The 18,655-nt window shown below is 37.7% G+C and overlaps 1 protein-coding gene and 1 long non-coding RNA gene across 6 annotated transcripts in view; both read left to right on the plus strand.

Annotated features, from left to right (window-relative positions):
* The window catches only part of CTNND2 (catenin delta 2), a 619,837-nt gene that overhangs the window by 266,227 nt on the left and 334,955 nt on the right, over positions 1 to 18,655 (plus strand). The window lies entirely within an intron of this gene.
* LOC122178869 lies at positions 13,873 to 14,776 on the plus strand. The gene is made up of 3 exons (XR_006178487.1): positions 13,873 to 14,048; positions 14,550 to 14,640; positions 14,749 to 14,776. It is a non-coding gene; the product is annotated as an uncharacterized LOC122178869 (long non-coding RNA).

The following is an 18,655-nucleotide window of genomic DNA, read 5'->3' on the forward strand; positions in this document are numbered from 1 at the left end:
GCACAAGATTGAACTTCTTTGATCAGCAGGAATCCTGAGAGCTGTTAGGATCCATTTACTGTGACAGCAGCACTTAGGCAAACTCCAGTACACAAAAAGATAGCAAGAAGTTGCAAAAAGTGCTGTCTAGCAGTGACACAGCACAAAGCAGCTCAGTATAAAGACTTTTAAATCAAAACTGTTTATATGTATGCAGAACTAAAGTGAGCGTTTCAGTAGTTTGTGTTTATTTCTTTATTCTTACTAGATTAGTGATGCACTGGAAAGGAGCAAGTAGGAAACATTTCATGGTAATAAAAATAATTTCAAGATATTTATGTCGTACAGCTTACTTTGATGCCTAGGTTAATACATACTTGTTAGAAATAAAAGGTAGATTTCTTTTTTTCCAAAGGCAAAACAGGACATGGAGAAACTCTGACTGTAGCTGTAAAATTGTTTCCTAGGTACTTCTTCTGAGTGGTACATGAATTGCATGTCAAGTTAAAACATTTTTGCTGCCTGTTTCTTCTTCTTCTTCAAAAAAAAAAAATAAATAAACTGTTCCACTTCAGTACATTTGGGAAGTTTTGTTTTGAAATGGTGAGTGCATTCAAGCAGTGCTGCCAAATTCCAGGAATGTTACAGTTAATACAGGACATTTAGTTGACTTTAATTTGTTCTGCTTTGTGAAAGCAATGTTTTAGCAGTTAAAGAGTTGTTAAAGGATATGTGGCCTGAATTCTTCTGTGAAAAATTCTGCAAAATCAGAAAAGCTGTTAGGATACCCAAATGACTCATGGAGGTTGTAGTTTACTGTCAGGAATGATGAATATGCACGGTAAAGTCTTTTTGACAGGTCCTTTTTCAGAACCGACACCATCCCAGCACTCCATCTTCTCTTTTATCACAGCCTACCACCCCATCTTTGCTTTTGTAGGTTCCTGAAGGAAAAGGCACTAAGCCAAAAATGTGACAGTTGGTTTGAAAACCACATATCAGGATTTAATCTCGGTGTTCCCGAAGTTATCTTGCCATTAGGAGATGCATGTTGTAGGGCACTGTGACAAGATCTTGAGTGAGATGAATAGACCTAGTCTTCTTGTAGCTCCCCAAAAGAAGACCAGAAAGTCTTCTAGATGCAGAATAAGGAGAAAAAATAACTTTGAAATACAGAAAACTCCAAGTGGCTAGGAGAAAAAGCAGAATGGAAGAGGAAGTGTTTTCCACTGTATCCTGGCACAGTGAGTGAGCCTGTTGGGGTTTGCTTTGTGCCAGCCCTGTGGCTCTGGCTTGTCAGCAGCTCTGCGCATGTGTCCCCCTGAGCAGGCTGCCTTTCCCCTCCATCTACCCTGGTGGCCTGGCTGCACACCCCTCTGGCTCCTCCTCTTTCCCCCTTGCCTTTTGTCCTGCCATGACCACCTGCCCCAACAGCTGATCCTTCAGAACCAGCTTCTGGCATCAGGCCTGAGCTTTCTACTGGGGTGGCACGGCTTCAGGCCCTCAGCTCACTGAGGGAGCTCGTCATGCCCCTCTGGGCTTCGGCCTCACAAAGGTGTCTGGTGGCAGCTTCCCCCAGTGGCCTCTGAATTACTTGGCTTAGAGCTGCCTGGTGCTTTCCAGCAAACTGCTAAATCACGGTTCAGTCTGAGGCAAAACAAAGCTGCCCTTGACTTCAGGAATAACAAGTGACAGCCTTAATTATTCTTGGATTTAAAGGCCTACTGTTAGCAATAGACAATCAAAAAGGGGAACACTTTAATACTACTACTTGGTATGGGTTTGCTGGTTACTGGCACTTTATAAAGATTCTGTTCGTTTGAGCAAGCTACTCTCATTTTGGGGTTGTTTTGCTTTGCTTCTCTGAAGACGGTAAACAGGGAGGGAATTTGTTCATTCTGAGCAGAGTAGAGGATTTAGGGAGGTTTTCCTCAGCAACACGAAGCAACTCAGGCAGCTCTTTTCATGGTGTTGCATGGCATCTGCAAGTAAGCAACGGCACAAGAACTTTCTTGTCCAGGCAAGCAAGAAAAGGTGTCTTGTGATACGTCTGCTTGAGTGACTTTTCTGAATATATCACCGGGCAGAAAAAGATTGAATGGCTGTAAGGGCTGCGACATTTTTCACTAAGAAGTTGTCACTGAGATTACGTTTCAAATCTTTTGTGCTTTTTTGCAAGTTGCATTTGTCAAATTCCTACTCCAGTAAACATTCAGTAGAAATTCTTAAAACGGCATATCCATCCAGTGCAGCTAAGGTTGCTTTTTCCTGACAACTTACAGTTTGCCCGTGAGCAGTGATGGTTGTATCCTCATTTTGTTTAAATATTTTCAAATGGTTAATTTCTCCATGTTTCTTTACTTGAGGAGTCCTTGAATATAGAAAATTGTTATCTCTTGCTAGAAAAATTAATATTCCAATCGATTTTTAAAAAATTAAAAATAAGCCCTTTAGTTCTAGAGTGTTTTCTGTATCTAGCTTCTTGCCAATACTTTCCCTCCCCAAATGTTTGGAAAGCAGAACTTAATAGAAACTGCTTATAAGATGCTTTTGAATTCTGTTGCAGAATACTCTTTATTTGTAACTGAATCTTGAAAGAAATAAAGTATTAGCAAACTGTTGAAGGAGAAATTTACCACAAATTAATTTTAAGTATCTGTTTTTAAAACAGGATTCCTTCGTGTTTTCTTTTTTTCTGCTATCACTTACAATCCATAGGTCTAGATTCTAAATAGGTCACTCCAAAAGTAATGCCTCACATTTATTTCCATTGAAATTACAACAGATACAAAAGACACAATAACACCATCTAATTCTCAGCTACAAAACACAATTTCTGAACAGAGTTGCCACCACAAAACCCTGCATGCCATGCTTGTTAAAATCTGCACCAGCGAAGATGACCCACTGTTTCACAGCTGCTGTGATGACGTTGCTGCTGAAATGTACCACCCACTGTCTCACTGTGCTCATATCAACTGTTTGGTTTCCATAAGCATCAGCAGGCATTGATGAATGTCAGTGGGTGCCATTTTTTTCCACATGGAAGAATTCAGTCATGCATCTTTGATTCGTATGTACTGTCATGTCAGACGCCATCTTGTCAGACTGCCCCTCTGCTGCCATCTGTCCCATGGCAACAAAGCGTAATGGAATATTGGTGGGAAAGTTCAACCTTTACCATCTCACCATCTGCCTCTCGTGTAGTGGACCAGCGTCACATAACAGGAGGCATTACTTTTTCAGCAGGCCTTGTATATTCGGAACAAATAATCTATTTAGCTACTTACAGTGGGTCTCTTTTGGTTTGAGATTTAAAGCACAATTTTTTATTTCTCCCAACTCTTAATAAGATATATTATGATTTCTGTCAGTGGTATTTAAGCTATAAAATTTCCAGAGCTACATGTGTTGCCATTACCCCAGTAAATAAATAGATAAATAAATAAATAAGAAGAGTGGCATGGGGTTCATTTTTCATAAAGAGATGCATCAAATGAACTCTGTAAGCACAGAACAACACACAAAGAAATGGAAACTAAAACAAATAGAAAATTGTAGAGGAGTCTGCCTAAAAAAATTATCTTTGAAACTGTGGCTGTTTTCCTTTGCTGAAATCAGACATTCTGTGTGTAAAATCTCAAAAGAGTAGATTATAAGAAAAGAGTAAAAATCAATGACTGCTTTTCACATTCACTTTACATTGTCTTGCTAAAGATAAGATAACATCAGTGTGTTTAAAAAAAAAAAAAACAAACACAAAAAAACCCCACCAAACAAACATGGAAGAGAAAGGATTTCATTATTCTTACTGAGTTGAGGAGAATTCCCATACAGCTACATAGTTGAAACCAATCTAGAGGTGATGCACTGAACAAAGGTTTTGCATTTGCTTTTGTTTTGTTGTTGCTGCTCTTTCATTTGTTTTTCTTTTATCAATTAATTCACATAGTGTAAGAAATGGTTTTCCGGTGCAAACAATTGACTATAAACTCTGTGCTCTATCCAGATCACTTAAAGAGTGGAGCGGCTAGATAGAAACTTAAGATGCCAGTCTGTTGCCTGCAGACATCAATTGTAGTTTAAAAAATGCAGCTCAAATTTTGTGATTTCAAAACTGGACCAAGAAAAAATGTGATGCAGATGTACAAAAGCAATTAGCCTTTCCCCATTGTATTTATCGGTTACGGAGCCTTTGGCGTTTGAACTTCCTATCTTTCACTCAATTTTTTCTCCTTATTCTGCTTTGTTAACAAAGCAGGTCTTTTTCAATTAAAGGCCAACTTGGCTTCTAATGGTGACAGCATCTTCTGGAAGAGATTAAAGTCCGCTGGTAAATATTTATTGATTTATCTTATTCATGAAATTTGGAAAAGCGCAACAAACTTGTTTTATACTGTTTTTCTTTGAACAAATTATTGTCCCAGACAGTAAGTTGATTGTTAACGCTGTGTTAGGTTGGAGACTCCCTTAAGGTTCAGAGATGCTATAGTGCAGAATGGAAATAAAAGCAAATGAAAATTCATATCATAATACAAAGGAAGGAAAATGTTTCATCAAGAATTTAAATTATAGAGTTAAGGCATTTGTATTTGTTATTTTTCTTGCAGTAATTTTCACCTTTGCCTTCTTTACATACCCTTTATAACTTGATTGAAAAGAATGTTGTTTATTTGGAAAACTATGGACATCTGATAATGCTATTCCTTACAGAATACACACGTTGGATGTTTTACATTTCAGTGACAAAGTCTGCAGCTAGCAATATCGTCAAGGAGTGGCTGTGATACCCATGGTGCGTGAGGTTCAGTCTATATTGCATGTGTCAAAGCAGGGTCAAAGCTATTCATAAACAGTCTCCACATACTGTAGGTACAAAGCTCTTGGGAAACATTAGATTCTTCTGAGTAACCACCTACTCTAAATATGCTTTAATACAATCAGTGAGAATCATCAGCTTGCCCTGGAACTCTGAACTGTCTTACAGAGGCAAAAGCTTACAGACATCAGAAAAAAAAGAAGGAGCTGCCTATTAAATGTAACCAGTGTGCAAGAATTCTGGCACCCCACAAGAGTAGGTCAGAGCATGTGACTTACTGTTTTAATTCTAGTGCTGTACTAGTCTTCCATATCAGCAAAAGTTAGGGGAGGTTGTTGTGCATCATAATTACAACATTTCATTCTCATGAAGAGTGAAGATTTTTTTTAAATCAGATTTTCTTGTGTTTGACCTACTACAGGTGACCATCAGATATGTTGATACATCTATGTCTCCACAGCAGGGTCAGACATACATATGCAGAAAAAGTGAAAATATTAGATAAAGAGAGATGAGCATGCAAAATTACAAGGAAAGACTGATAGAAATTGTTCGGCTGTTGAAGAATCTTAAGCAAAAATTACTTCTTATTTATTTATTTATTTATTTATTTACTGTCCCTCTAAGCCTACGTAAATATCTATTATTTTTCCAGTAGTAATTGTTGTCAGTTAGGACATTAAGAAAGTACATTTGACTGAAAGACAGATTGACTGATGACAAGGGATGCAATTATGCGTCTTGTAGATTATACATATTACTTGTACTAATTTAATGGCCTCAGAGGATGAGAGGTTTTTATTAAAATGCCTAGTTCAAAGGAACAAATGTTGGAAGAGTAACTTATTTCCATATTTCAGTTTGAACAAATCTCAGAATCACTGAACTGTAGGGGATGGAAGGGACCTCTGGAGATGGTTGAGTCCAACCCCCCTGCTACAGTAGGTTTCCTACAGCAGCTCACACAGGTACGCATCCAGACGGGTCTTGAATCCTCTCCAGAGAAGGAGGTTCCACAGCCTCTCTATTTAGCCTGTTCCAGTGCTCCACCACTCTGACAGTAAAGCTCTTCCTTGCTTTAGTATGGAACTTCCTCTGTTCCGGTATCTGCCCATTGCCCCTTGTTCTGTTGCTGAACGTAGTTATAATACTTACTGATGAGTTCTCCGATTATTTGCTAGATAGTGGCAAAGGAAAGCTGAGAATGGCTACATTGTTAAGAGGATAAAAATAGAAAATGGTGCTTCTTGTGAGTATTCATTTCTTTTGTCATGATACTGATGTGGTACAATGAGCATGATCAAGTCCTACCACGTGAGATGTGATGCTTCCTCAAAGGAAAAAAGGAGGAAAAAAAAGTGGGAAAGAATGTGTATGGAGAAGCCTTTAGTTTTGACAAACTTTTCTTCCAGTAGAGAATAGAATAGTAAAGAATAACTGTGTTCATTTTACTTATGCAGCCAATGATTGACACGAACTAAAGCGCAACAAAAGGATGTGAATTTGAGCCTTTCTTCAGTAGTTCAGGAAAAGAATAGCAAGGCCCCAATTCAGGCTGCTAATAGCACTTGTTTTAAGCTAAGCATATCTTCAAATGCCATTTCTGCGTCAGAGTTTTCCTGGTTTAACCCAGCAATTACAATCAAACAAAATAAACTTTGAAATTCTTTCAATCATCACTCCTTAGGCTACTGCTGATAAGCCAAAATCACAGTCCTCAGCCCGCATGCCTCGAGGGAAAAAGCCAATTTATTTCCCAGTACTGACTTCCAGAACTGTCACAGGCTTAAGGAGGAGGATTTCTTAATCAATTTTTTGAGATAATAAACCTCTTTCTGACTGTGGGCTCTCAAGAGAGGGGCAGTGTAAAGTGTGAGTGTGAACTGAAATAGGAGCAATGTGTTTATATTGACGAGAAAATGAAAACCGTACATATCTGAGAAAATTAGCTGTAATAACCTTCAGGAAGGAGTGTTTGATTTCAGCTTCTCATTATTCTCTGTATACAGATGTTCCACTGCAATGAGCAATATTTAGTTTTTGTGATGATATTTACTGTACAATCCCATTTTGTGTTTTTGCAGCCTCGTAAATGTCATTAATGGTTGGCATTACAAAACCCAGTCATGTTTCAGCAGGCACTCTGCTTGTCAAGGTGACAAATCAGTCACTGAAAATTACATGGAAATCTGTGGATTTCACTGAAGTTATGGCTGTGTTCACTGACAGCAGTGAATTTGGGACACTGTACAAAACACTGAAATATCGACATTAAATGCATCGATGGCAACTGGCTCTATAGTCTTCAAGTAAATCCATCTGACAGGGACTTATCTTGACCTCCTTAGAAACCCTATTCTGGATGAGTTAATCAAAACTTCATCACTGATGTGAGTGTGCTCAGCATAACACCTCAGTCAGGCAGGAATTTATTTGAAAAGCACACCTTGCAGCATAGCACAGATGTTCTTCCTTTTGAGGATCTGAAGGACAACCTACCGGTAACATGCAAAATTTGTTGTCCAGTGTGGACTCCCATCCTATCTCAAAATTTTAAGGACTGTGAAAAGCACATAAGGAAAGTGGTCGAAGGTGTTTATTGCCGTGTTGCTTCATTACTTTTCTTCCTCCTTTGTTTTGCGGGTGTGTCAGTACAAATTCTACTCTTCTAGAAGACCCAAGTGACTGAAGTGAATGAACAATAGATGTCTATTTTATATCTGAGTTGAGAATCTGAAAGATTGACGTATTTTTTCAGGGAATAGAGGAATATAGAGTGATGGGGAAAGTGACAAAAAATTCTAGCAATTTTGAATTCTTAGAAATTTAAATTGATGTTTGTCTGAGAATCTTCTTCCATACGTCTAATATTGGATGTGCTGAATGGAAGCAAGCTGAAACTGTCTTAATCAAGACTACTGTTAAGAACTACTTGGGAAACTTCATTTACTAGCTTTTTGATGGTTCCAAAATGTGTGCAATTCTTTTCTACATATGTGATTTCGTAGTTCAAACTGCAAATATTTACTGAGATTTGTTCCTTGTTTCCTAATAAAATTCTAGTTTGTGCACAGCTGCTGTGCTGCAGGGCACACAAAAAACCAGAATGCACAGTAGTTGATTTATTCTACCTATTAAAGTCAGAATTTTAGACCACTCTAAAAATGTGATTTGATAGCAGTTGTTACTTTCCCAAATGTCAAATTTTATCTTGTTCTATCAATGTATTTAGTTAGCACCCATGTACAATACTCGCATTTGAATGCAAAAGTATGTGCTACTTCAGTCTTAAGATTGACTATCTGAAATTGGTTTGAGAAATATAAGTGATCCAGTGCAGATTGTTTCACCCCCTTTGAACTCAGTAAGGCTTCTTCATTGAGGTCAAAGTGAGGAACCTGAATTAGTTCAAAACTTTTTAGCACAGAGACCAATGCTGCTGAAACCTGGTAGTTACTGAAATGATGGAGACAGAGGCTTTCCTGTCTAGAGCTTTGTATAACATTTGTTGCATCCCAAGCCAGATCATCACACATGAATAATTATGCCTATATTGTACTCAGACACAAGACACTGACAGCAAACACTGAGACTTATCTGCTTGCATTTTTGAAACATTTCAAATGTTGCACAGCAATGCTTTTCCCAAGACAAGAAGATATAATTGTAGCGGTCACTCAGATTAAGTTTACGTGATCTTTCATATGTTGTAAATAGTGTATCTTGCAGATGAAAACTTCTGATATTTACAGTAATGTGCACTGTACTGTGGACATTGACTGCCAGTTCTGTTTAACATCAGTCTGGAGTGATGCAAAAGCTAGCAACAGAAAAAATAGGTGATGTTAATAAATTAAATAAAAATTAAGTGCAGCGCTGATAGAGAGCAATGAACAATAGATCAGTGAGTAGGACAAATGTCTACAGGATGTGGGGCTCAGTACAGGATGAGGAAAAATGCTTGAAGCATCTGAGTTTGCTTTACTGTTTTCAAAAATTGGAATGAAGATTGCAATTTATCTTTTGTTTTGCAATTCCAAGTCGATACATCAGCATGAGCCTAGGTAAATACTGTTTTTTATCCTTTTTTTGAAATATGAGATGATCTGGATGAAACATTTTGCATTACAACAGTAAGAGATCTGTCTAATCATTGCTGGCAAGTTGTAGAAATACACAGAGACTTAGGTTGGTATTTTGTTAGGGGCGTTACTAGGAGAGCACAGAGCCAGGTAAGTGCTTTTCTGAGTTGTCCTAAAGGGTACGAGCTTAGTCTGTACCTCACTAAAACACATGTGTATACAAACTGTGTACACAGCTGCGTATGGGAACCTTTGAGTCACAGCCTGAACCCCTGATTGATCACCTGAGGCAAGCACTGAGCCAGCCATGGGAGCACAGGTGAAGGCAATTCAGCTGTGTGACCGGGAGGGGTGGAGCCGGGCTGAATCTTTCCTAGACACCATTTAAGGGCTGACTGCCAGTGGAAAGGATCTCTTTCTGGGGGTTGTGTCCTTTGGAGTTTTTCTGTGAGTCTAGGATACAGGTGAGCATTTTCATTTGTTTTTGATTATCCTTTTCCACCGTGATAATCTTTCTAGCTATGTGATCTGTAGGTACCAGTGTAGCCACACCACTCTGTATATTTGTTGATTATACACACCTGCTACTGTGTTTTGTGCCTGAATGAAAGGGAAATAGAGAGGAAACATGAAAACTATGGGGAATGGGAAAAGCTGGTGTCCAGTAGAAAATAGAGATGTAAAAATATGTGAAAAAATTGTGGCTTATATGAACGAGTACTGATTTTGGAGATACAAAATGCATTAAGAAAGTGGAGGAAACTTACAAGAATGAAGAACTTAACTTTGAATTACAGTTTTCCTAAGAAATTAGTGTGTTGTTAGCAAATACTAAAATGTGTTTTTATCTACTCTTAGAGGATATGCTTCAAGTTGTTTCAAAATTACTTACCCTAAATGGATATTGCTGAGTTTCCCATTTATCTACAGGTTTGTGTAATGAGGCTTTCATAATGCTTTAGGTGCTATGTTGGTTAGTAGGACTAGGTAATACTGAGGCAAGTTTCATTCTGTAATAATGCATTCTGATTTATGTCTGTATTTTCAAAGACATCTTGCCAAAGTTTCTGCAGTTTCACAGGTTACACCCAGCTGTTAGTTTTCATTACAGTCTAGTATGTTCTTTCAACAGTGAATTTCTTCCACTTTTTATCTTTGATATGAAAGGAGAGCATGAGTGTAAGTGACAATTACACAAGACTTGTCATTATAACTGACACACTCAATGTGACTGTGTAACGGAATCATAAATAAGCTGACTGTCTGGAAGCCTTTTCTGCATTTGATGATTTCCATGCAGACTTCTCCAGGAATTTTCTGTTGAACTTTTGAAGTAGCTGCTGTAAAACGCACGTGCTACAAGGTGCTGGAGCTCATTTAAATACAAATCCTTCAGTGAAGATATGTGTTGTTTATGTCAGCATGAAATATAGTTAAATGCCTTTCTCCACTGTGCCTTAATAAATCTGTCAGGATGCGTGCTGCCTTGTTAATCAAATTGAGATCTACTTTAGCAGGGATGGATAACATTCTGTAGTCACACAGCATAAGAAGTTGTCATCTTCAAAGTGAGTGATTATTGTTTAACTCAGGATGTACGCAACTATGAACACAGACTTATGAAATTATATAAACTCAGTCTATGTTCTTGAAAATCTCAGACTGAAATGTTTAATTACCATACAACACTATGAAAATCCCTTGTGATTGCTAAATTTTCTTGATATCATTTTAGCTTCTCAGAAGACTTATGCCACTCTATTAAAGTACATTTGTAGCAAGGAAGTAGTATTCTAATGTTTGTTTATATTTGAGAAATTGAAGGCAAACAAGCAGTGCATAATTCACTTAAGTATTTTAGTCTTTTTGTGCTTATTTTTCTATCAGGATGTCATATGTTCATTGTACTTCATTTTGAGAAAGAGTTTTGGACAAATGATGTGTGTTATGTAAAAACTGAACAAAGGTAAATAACCACATAACCTGACCAATCTAACCAATTGCATCATTAATGATTAGGTAATTTAGCAAATTAATGCTCGTTGTTACAGTTTTCCATGCACCTTATCCAGCTGAGGGTAGAAGGAGGAGGAAAAGAAAGATTGGAGGAAATAAATTTCAGTGTTGTGAATGTTTATTGACAAAACTCTTGACATCCTGTCAGTATCAGAGATCATTAAAATGGAAAGCAAGAAAATCTTGTAGTCCTATCACCCAGGAGGTTATGGCATATACTAAAATACTCTATCAACGGATTAATGTAACTTTTAATACTGTGTAATTACTCATCTGTATCAATTGGTGCCATACAACTACTTGATCTTTACTGAAGAAATACATCCCCAAATTATCTGTAGTAAGCCTAGAGAAAGCTAATGTTGGCAGCTATAATTTGTATTTGTCAATGTAGCTTTTGCAAAGAAGTCAAGACATTGAACCCTTGTTAAAAATGCAAATGCATTCTTATCTTTTCCAAACACTTGATAGTGGATGAGCTGTGATAAGACTGGCGCTGTGCTACATAGTGCATAAATCTGCAAGCTGTGTCAATGTGAGATGGTTGTTGTAGGATCATTTAGGCTGATGCGAGCGGTAATGCAATTCCCCAAACCTGGACCTCTATTAAGCTGTGTGTGCTCTCTCATCAGAACTGTCTACGTCTTTCGTGTATTGATAAACATAATTTCATTCACTGAAATTGTTTCTGAGCTGGGTGTTATCCCAAGGTCAGCTGGTGTTGAATAAAGAACAGAAGCACCCCACATAATCCAGAATGATTAAATATAAAGGGTGCAGTTACTGCTCATGAATTTCATAAGATAAATGGTTTATTAGAAGTTGAGGCGGAAGTGGTTTTTAAGGAAAACTGCTTCTTTATAGTTCTACTATAGACAACTATTTATATGACCCTTTAGAGTTTATTAAACTGCTGAGTAGTTATGTGATTATACTTCCTAAATACTTGCAAGATGTCGTACCTCCTGGCACAGTGTAGGATGATTTAAATGAGAGTCTATTATGAGATCTTTTCTCTACACAAATCAGTGCCTAATGGTGCTACAAATACAGTTTTAGCTGCACCTCCTAGTCTGGAGATTCTGTGAAGCCCTTGTTAATGATTATTTCAGGTTTTTATTTCTTCACTGGTTTCATGGTCAGGCTATTGATAGATCTCACTTGCTGAACAGGCATCATTCAACTACTTCTAGCCTAGATCTGTTATTTGCTGGATTTTATTATCTAATTACATAACTTTTTAGGTCTTCTCTTTTACCTAGTATTGCCTTTGCAGAACCATCTCTTTTAAATAAATGATAGCTTTAGACTCTGCAGGTAAATCCTCAACTTCTGCTTGAACTGAACTGGAGTTTCTTGAATCAAGTACATTTTTTCATTTGTACTGTGTTGCTGTATACCTGGAACAAGAGGCCACCTCATTTTTTAGTTTCAGCTGTGAACAACTGTTCTGGTGTTAGTTTGACTAACAATTCACATTTAAGGATGTGAGTCTACACTGAACTTACAGAAAACTCAGTTCATAGGTGAGCACTGATTTATTTTTTTTTTTAAGCAGCAGGCTGTGATTGTGTCAAAATCCTTACAACAAGACTCTTCAACCTATGTGACAGTGTGTCTTTTAATTTACCTGAAATAAGGAGGAAAATTAAAATGTCACCTCCGCATGATACTTTGAGGTCTTCCTGGAGAGTCAGAGGGTTCTGTCAGCAATATTTAAGGCAGCCTTTTCACTGAGAAATAGTTCCTTTCCCAAGGCATGCCAATGAATTGAGACTATTTAAAACTACTAACATGTGTCTTTTAATTAACATCCTTCTGCTCTTCAGGAAGGTGTGACAGGGAGGGGAAATCAGCCCTTCAGCCATTTGCACTCTGATGGAGGAATGCTCCTTTGTGATTCCAGAGCATCTATTCAGCTGGATGTAGTGAATGTAGTTGTTGCATAGGTAATGGTGGAAAGGATTTTAAAGGTCCTTAAAGAAGAACTAGCTCAGAGAAAGGTTGGCCTAAATGCTCAAATCAGTATAGAGTCTCAGTTGAGTTTGCACATGCCTGTCAGTTCTTGGTTCACCTAGTACTAAAGTCTTGGGTATGCATACAGGCAGAGACCTCGTATCCAGCCATGCCACAATTACAGTTCCTCATTGTTCTTTCCTTCCTTCATTGCTGTACTGTGAGCTCCATTAATCTGGCCATACGTTTTCCTGAAAACGGACATCCTACATTCTCACTGTGGAGAACGAGGATAAGACAGCTGTAGAGCAAGACATTGAAAACACACACACACACTAAAATCATTGCTTCTTCTGTGAGTAGAGCTTATTTTTTCATTTCTAGAGGGTGAAGGCACTAGTTGAAGTAAAACGAACCTCATTCTCATTCCCTAGAATGTTTTCAGTTTCCTTCTTTGAGGTTTTCTTCTTTGGATTCCAGTTAACAATCTTGCTTTGCTCAGATCTTTTTTCACATGGGGCCCCAGGAGAAAATCTGTCATGGGGCCAATCTCAAAGAGGACTGTTACCTAGCTGTTAGGAAGGCTGTTTTTATCCTTATCACAGCTGTGGATAACGTAAGCTCTTAAGCTTAAAGCTCATCTTTAATAGTGGCTAGCCTGGGGAAACTTGTCTGCAAAAGGTTCCTAACTGTGGAATATATCTCCCAAGTATTCTAGGAAATTGAATTGACCTCAAATAGTAAATAGATTACAATGGATTAACAATGGAAGCTAAAGAAAACTTCAATTCTATTTCTAACAGACTCTTTCATCTTGGGATTTCTAGGAGTGCATCTTGATTTTCATCTTCATTATAGTTGAATGCCTTACTTGTAAGAAATGCCACAAAAGGGATAGGGATGAATAATACTAAATATATAATTGTCTTTGTTAGGTGATAAGAAAGTGACTGAATTTTTGTGGATTTTCCTTTTAGTATATGTCTCCACAGCAACTGATCTCTTTTTTTTAAGGAAACTTACGTGGTTAAGAGTCTGGAAGAACGGATACTGCCTGGCATCACTTCACTCATGATACTGGAGGCTTCATAGGCTCCAAACCTTGCATGTGGACATAGGGTTTACAGAATAGCCAGATGTGTTGAATTCTGGAAAACATGCTATGTTTCTGAAGTAGGAATTTTTGTGAATTTAAGGTGAGAAATGCACTGCACTTGCTGTCTTCACTAGCTAAACCATTAATTTTGGTCATTTCATGGATGATAAAAATAGTGCTGTCTTTAAATCTGTGTTTAAACCTGTATCTATTTACATCTTTATTCCCTTCACTCTCCACTCCCCCATTTCCCCTCCCTTCTCCCCCCAACAACCACAAAAAAAAAAGGTGTTAGGAAGAGCAGTGCTCCCTCTAGAGTTTTATACAGGACAAAACCATCATGAATTGATCTTTATACATAGTATAAAGCGTTTTTAGTTCAATTAAAAGATGGGAGAACCATGAGTGTAAATCAGCAAAGAAAAGACAAGTAGCACCTGTTGTGACTAGTATCTTGGTCTTAAATCTGCTGTTTTATTATTCATCCGGTACAAACTCAACTGGTATTTTGCCATTCCTCGTATATTAATAAAGTAATTATGTAGTTTCTGAAAATATCCATTGAATTCTGGTCTGCTTTCCTTTTTCTGGAGAAAAATAGGAAATGATGCAAGATAAGATATGATTCTGAAGAAAATCCGCAACAAGAAAATATTATAGCAAAAAAACAGGAGTCAGTACCTGATCTGGAGGTTGGTGGCCCTGCCTGTGGCAGGGGCATTGGAATTTGATGGTCTTTGGGGTCCCTTCTAACCAAAGTCATTCTGTGACTTATTTATTTTCTTATGATTTATTCTCAGATCGTAGCCTGGATCAACCTAAGATGGTAAAGAAGTGACTGTGTTAGTTGACAGGTGAATGTTACGTACCCTTGGCACACTGGCCCACCTCCACAAGTGAAGCTTTGAGAAATTGAGAAGTTCTAGGTCACATTTCAGTATTGCCTTCATTCCTTTTTCAGGGAAGGAGACCCCGTTATCTGAAGTGAACCATTATAGCATTCTATAGTTGCACCTATTCACATTTCTGGACTGGTGACATAGGAATGTTTTCCTTACTCATGTTCCATTTACAAGAAAAATGTATTTTCTGAGACATGTTGATGCTATATATTAAACATTTATGGGTGGTGGATGGCTGGGCAAATGCTGCTGTGCCATATTTTGTAAAGAAAGCAACAGATCTGTAGGACAGTCATGATATTGACAATACATATGTGCACTGATGAGAGATAAGGTTACTTAGTTCCAGCTTATTGTTGGTTGCGTAAGAAAAACTAAAATGACTACGTGTTGTAGCCTAGTCCATGCTATCCAAAAGCATTCTTAGAGGCTGGTACTATTATTAAAAAAAAAAATAAAATAAAATAAAATCATGTACTGTTTACTGGAAGAGTATCAGTAGTAGATAAAGCACCATAGTACTTGCTATTCTTGGTATAACAGTATGAGAAGCAATTTAATTTTTGACCAAAATGTTACTGAAACTGATAAAAATGCTGTGCTGGGAAGCTGCAGGAGTAGCAATCATACAGAAGTGATGCTTTAAAGCCCAGAAAATGCCTTCCAGTACTTCAGTGGCTGCATACTGATGTCAGCTCCTACTGATTCTTAATTTTGGTTCTGTGGCACCAGTGTTTTATTGTATTTAAGTTATCCTTCTGCTTTATACCTGGTGACTTCCTTAGTACAAGGCACCTTTTGGCTGCCACTTGTTGATATGAAACACTCATTCGGAAGTCAAATTGCACTTGAATTATGCAGTAAAATACTGCAAAAAGCATAATGGTATCTTTTAAAGTCTTATGGTAACGTTTTCACTTGTTCTGATATCTGTCTTTCCATCATTTGGGTAGCGCAGGTGATTATGAAGTGTTCTTATTTGTCATTTGGAAGTAAAATGTGTGTGTAGCATAATACTTCATCTTCCCCAGTTTATCTGTTTCTTTTAATGCTCTGTGACATGTTTCTGACTAGGCCAAATAATCTGATCCAGGATCACATATTATTGTTACTGAGCTTTCAATTCAGTAATATTTGAATAGTAGAATGCAATATCCCACTGAATAGTTTCCAAGATACACCACATTTGACCAATTCTGAAGACTTCAGATGTGTCAGCAGTTACACATCATTTTCTTACATGATTTTTCCTTTCTGCTTGTTTAGTCTCAGCAGCAAGACATGAGGCACTAGGCTAGTTATTTTTTGAAGTCACCTAAAATACCTGGGGAAAAAAATGCTGTTCTTGTTCACACCTCTGACAGAGATGTGACAGAGATAAATTTAACTTCTTAGTTTAGAAGCATCCACAAAGTGGTGATTTGCTACTAAGGCACACCTTCCTGGTGCCAGGCAAAGAGTTGCACCCAGCTTTTCCTAATTATCAGCTTTTCTGGAGTGGGTCAGCTATTGAAACAAACAGCAGAACTAGCTGTAGGTGTTCTAATTAAATAAATTGATGATTTTTAAAGGAAGACTATGGCTACAGATTTTGGGAGGCAGCAACTCTTTTTTTAAGACTTGATAACTTCCACTGACCGGGTAAATCCACAAAAATAAACCTGTGCACCTGTATTTGAGGAAGACCCTTCACCTGGCTATTTTGTTCTCAGACTCACAGCAAGTATATGGGACTCTGTATTATAGTTTTTTATTGCTGAAAATAATGAAGAGTGGCTATTGATTCCATCGCAATTTCTCAAGTTTTAAATAGTTAAGCAAACTTTGGACCTAAAGATCCTTTTTTTATTTTTTGGACTTCTCAAGTCAAAACCTCAACTGAGTAGATAAGCATAACTCCTCAGCTTTAAGTACGAGAATCTTCATGAGAAGGCAGTCTGTAGCTATGGATGAAAGCAAAAAAAAAAAAAAAAAAGCTGACATCTTGAAAGGAAAAAGACTAATGACTGACTTTGTGCAGCAATTGCATTGCTTGATTGTATCAACATTCAGTTATAATATATGATTTCCCAATATTGAGATAAAGAGTTTTAATACACAGTCTAAATGTAAATGATTAAAGTTATTTCCATGCCATTCAGTGCCAAGAACATTTCTTTTCTGCTCACATGGTATATGACATTAGTTACTAGCCTTCTTTCACAACTATATTCAGAATATTTCAATTTGATCAAAATTCTCTTTGGTTCAGCATTTCCTCCTCCTGTTTTGGCTTCTTTTCTTCCCTTACTATGTACAAAGGGTACCAGCGTGCTGCCCTGTGTCACATACCCCCAAACCTGAGGGCAGCTGAAGGGTCATCCATTATCCATGCGTAAAGCAGTAGTAAGCGGTGATAGATTTGTATTGTTTTCTTGAGTTTTAATTGTAGAAATTGGATGTCATCCTGAATCAGAAAATTCTATTTTGATTCCTCTTCTATCCCACACCTGCACCCCAATTGATAAAGAGCCATGCTGCCAAATAGCAGTTAAAAAAACAACGTAGATGTGGCTATTCAATGGAAAGAATGTTTCATTATTATCTTTCCACCCTGCACTCCATTTAATCACATGTGACAATTGTCCTTTATGTCCTGCAGTTTTTTTCCACTTTGCATGCAGATTAAGTCCTTCATCTGAAACCAAGTAACCCCCTGTGACAGAACAGTCTGGGGCTGCCTGGATAGAAAGCAGCTCCAAGAAACTACTGGACAGCAAGTGGAACATGAGCCAGCAGTGGCAGAATGAAAGGCAATGAACAAAAATTGCAGTGTGGTCAATGCTGTTGCATGGTTGCTAGGGATTTTATTTTCACCACAGAAGTGGTCAGATTTGGGCAGAGGTGCATGGTTTGTGTGTGGAGTCAGGAATCCTCACACAGGCACATTTGTGAGCAACCTGAGCTAATTGGACCTGCTTTGGGCAGGGAACTGGGCTAAAAGACCTGCGAGGGTTGGTTCCAACCCTTTTTTTTTATTTTTTTCTAGTTTCACGATTGGCAACTTTTGAATCTTGTCAGAAGAGTTGGAAACAACATCTGTGCAGTACTGAGCAAACTGATTTTTTTTTTGCAACAGTTAAATGGGGTACTGTATTGTTTATGCATCCTAGTATATAAACATAAATTTGGATATGTATATGTACACTAGAGTGTGTGTGTGTGTGTATATATATATGAAACACTTGTATGTTCTCTTGTGTAAAAAAGCCTGAATCCTAGAAGTCATTTTCCCTGCAGAACTCGTACGTTTGCAGGCTTGCAATTTAACATCCTAAATGTTCTCTGTCTACTCCAAATGTATTCTTTTTCAAGAAGTAGAATTACCCCAAAGGCAGAAAGAGAGAGAGGAGAGGGGAAGAAAAAAAAAAAAACCACCATTGTGTTTGTAAAAATGTTTACCATACAGCCAGCAGGGAAGCACAAACTTCATCTGCAGGGGTGGCCCTACTAACTGGAATTCTAGAATTTCTTATGCTGTAGTTTGGGCATTGCTGAACACTCATATCGTGGCATTTATTTCTACAGTTGTTTTATTTTTATTTTTTAAATATGTAACAAGCACAGTACATGTTTATTATGCACAAATGCAACCAAGAGATGGCAGCACTGCTTTTAATATTATGTGCACTAAATGATCCATCTGTCAATAACCCTGTTCAGTCTTTCCCTTCATACATGCTGTGCACTTCCACTCTTCAGCATATAGCTTCTTAATGGAAGATCTATTAAAATTAGCAGCCTGCTACTAATGAAGGTTGACTTT

The sequence above is a fragment of the Lagopus leucura genome, unplaced genomic scaffold (assembly GCF_019238085.1).
Source record: "Lagopus leucura isolate 7727_CA_CO unplaced genomic scaffold, USGS_WTPT01 Super-Scaffold_100002, whole genome shotgun sequence".
Taxonomy (NCBI): domain Eukaryota; kingdom Metazoa; phylum Chordata; class Aves; order Galliformes; family Phasianidae; genus Lagopus; species Lagopus leucura.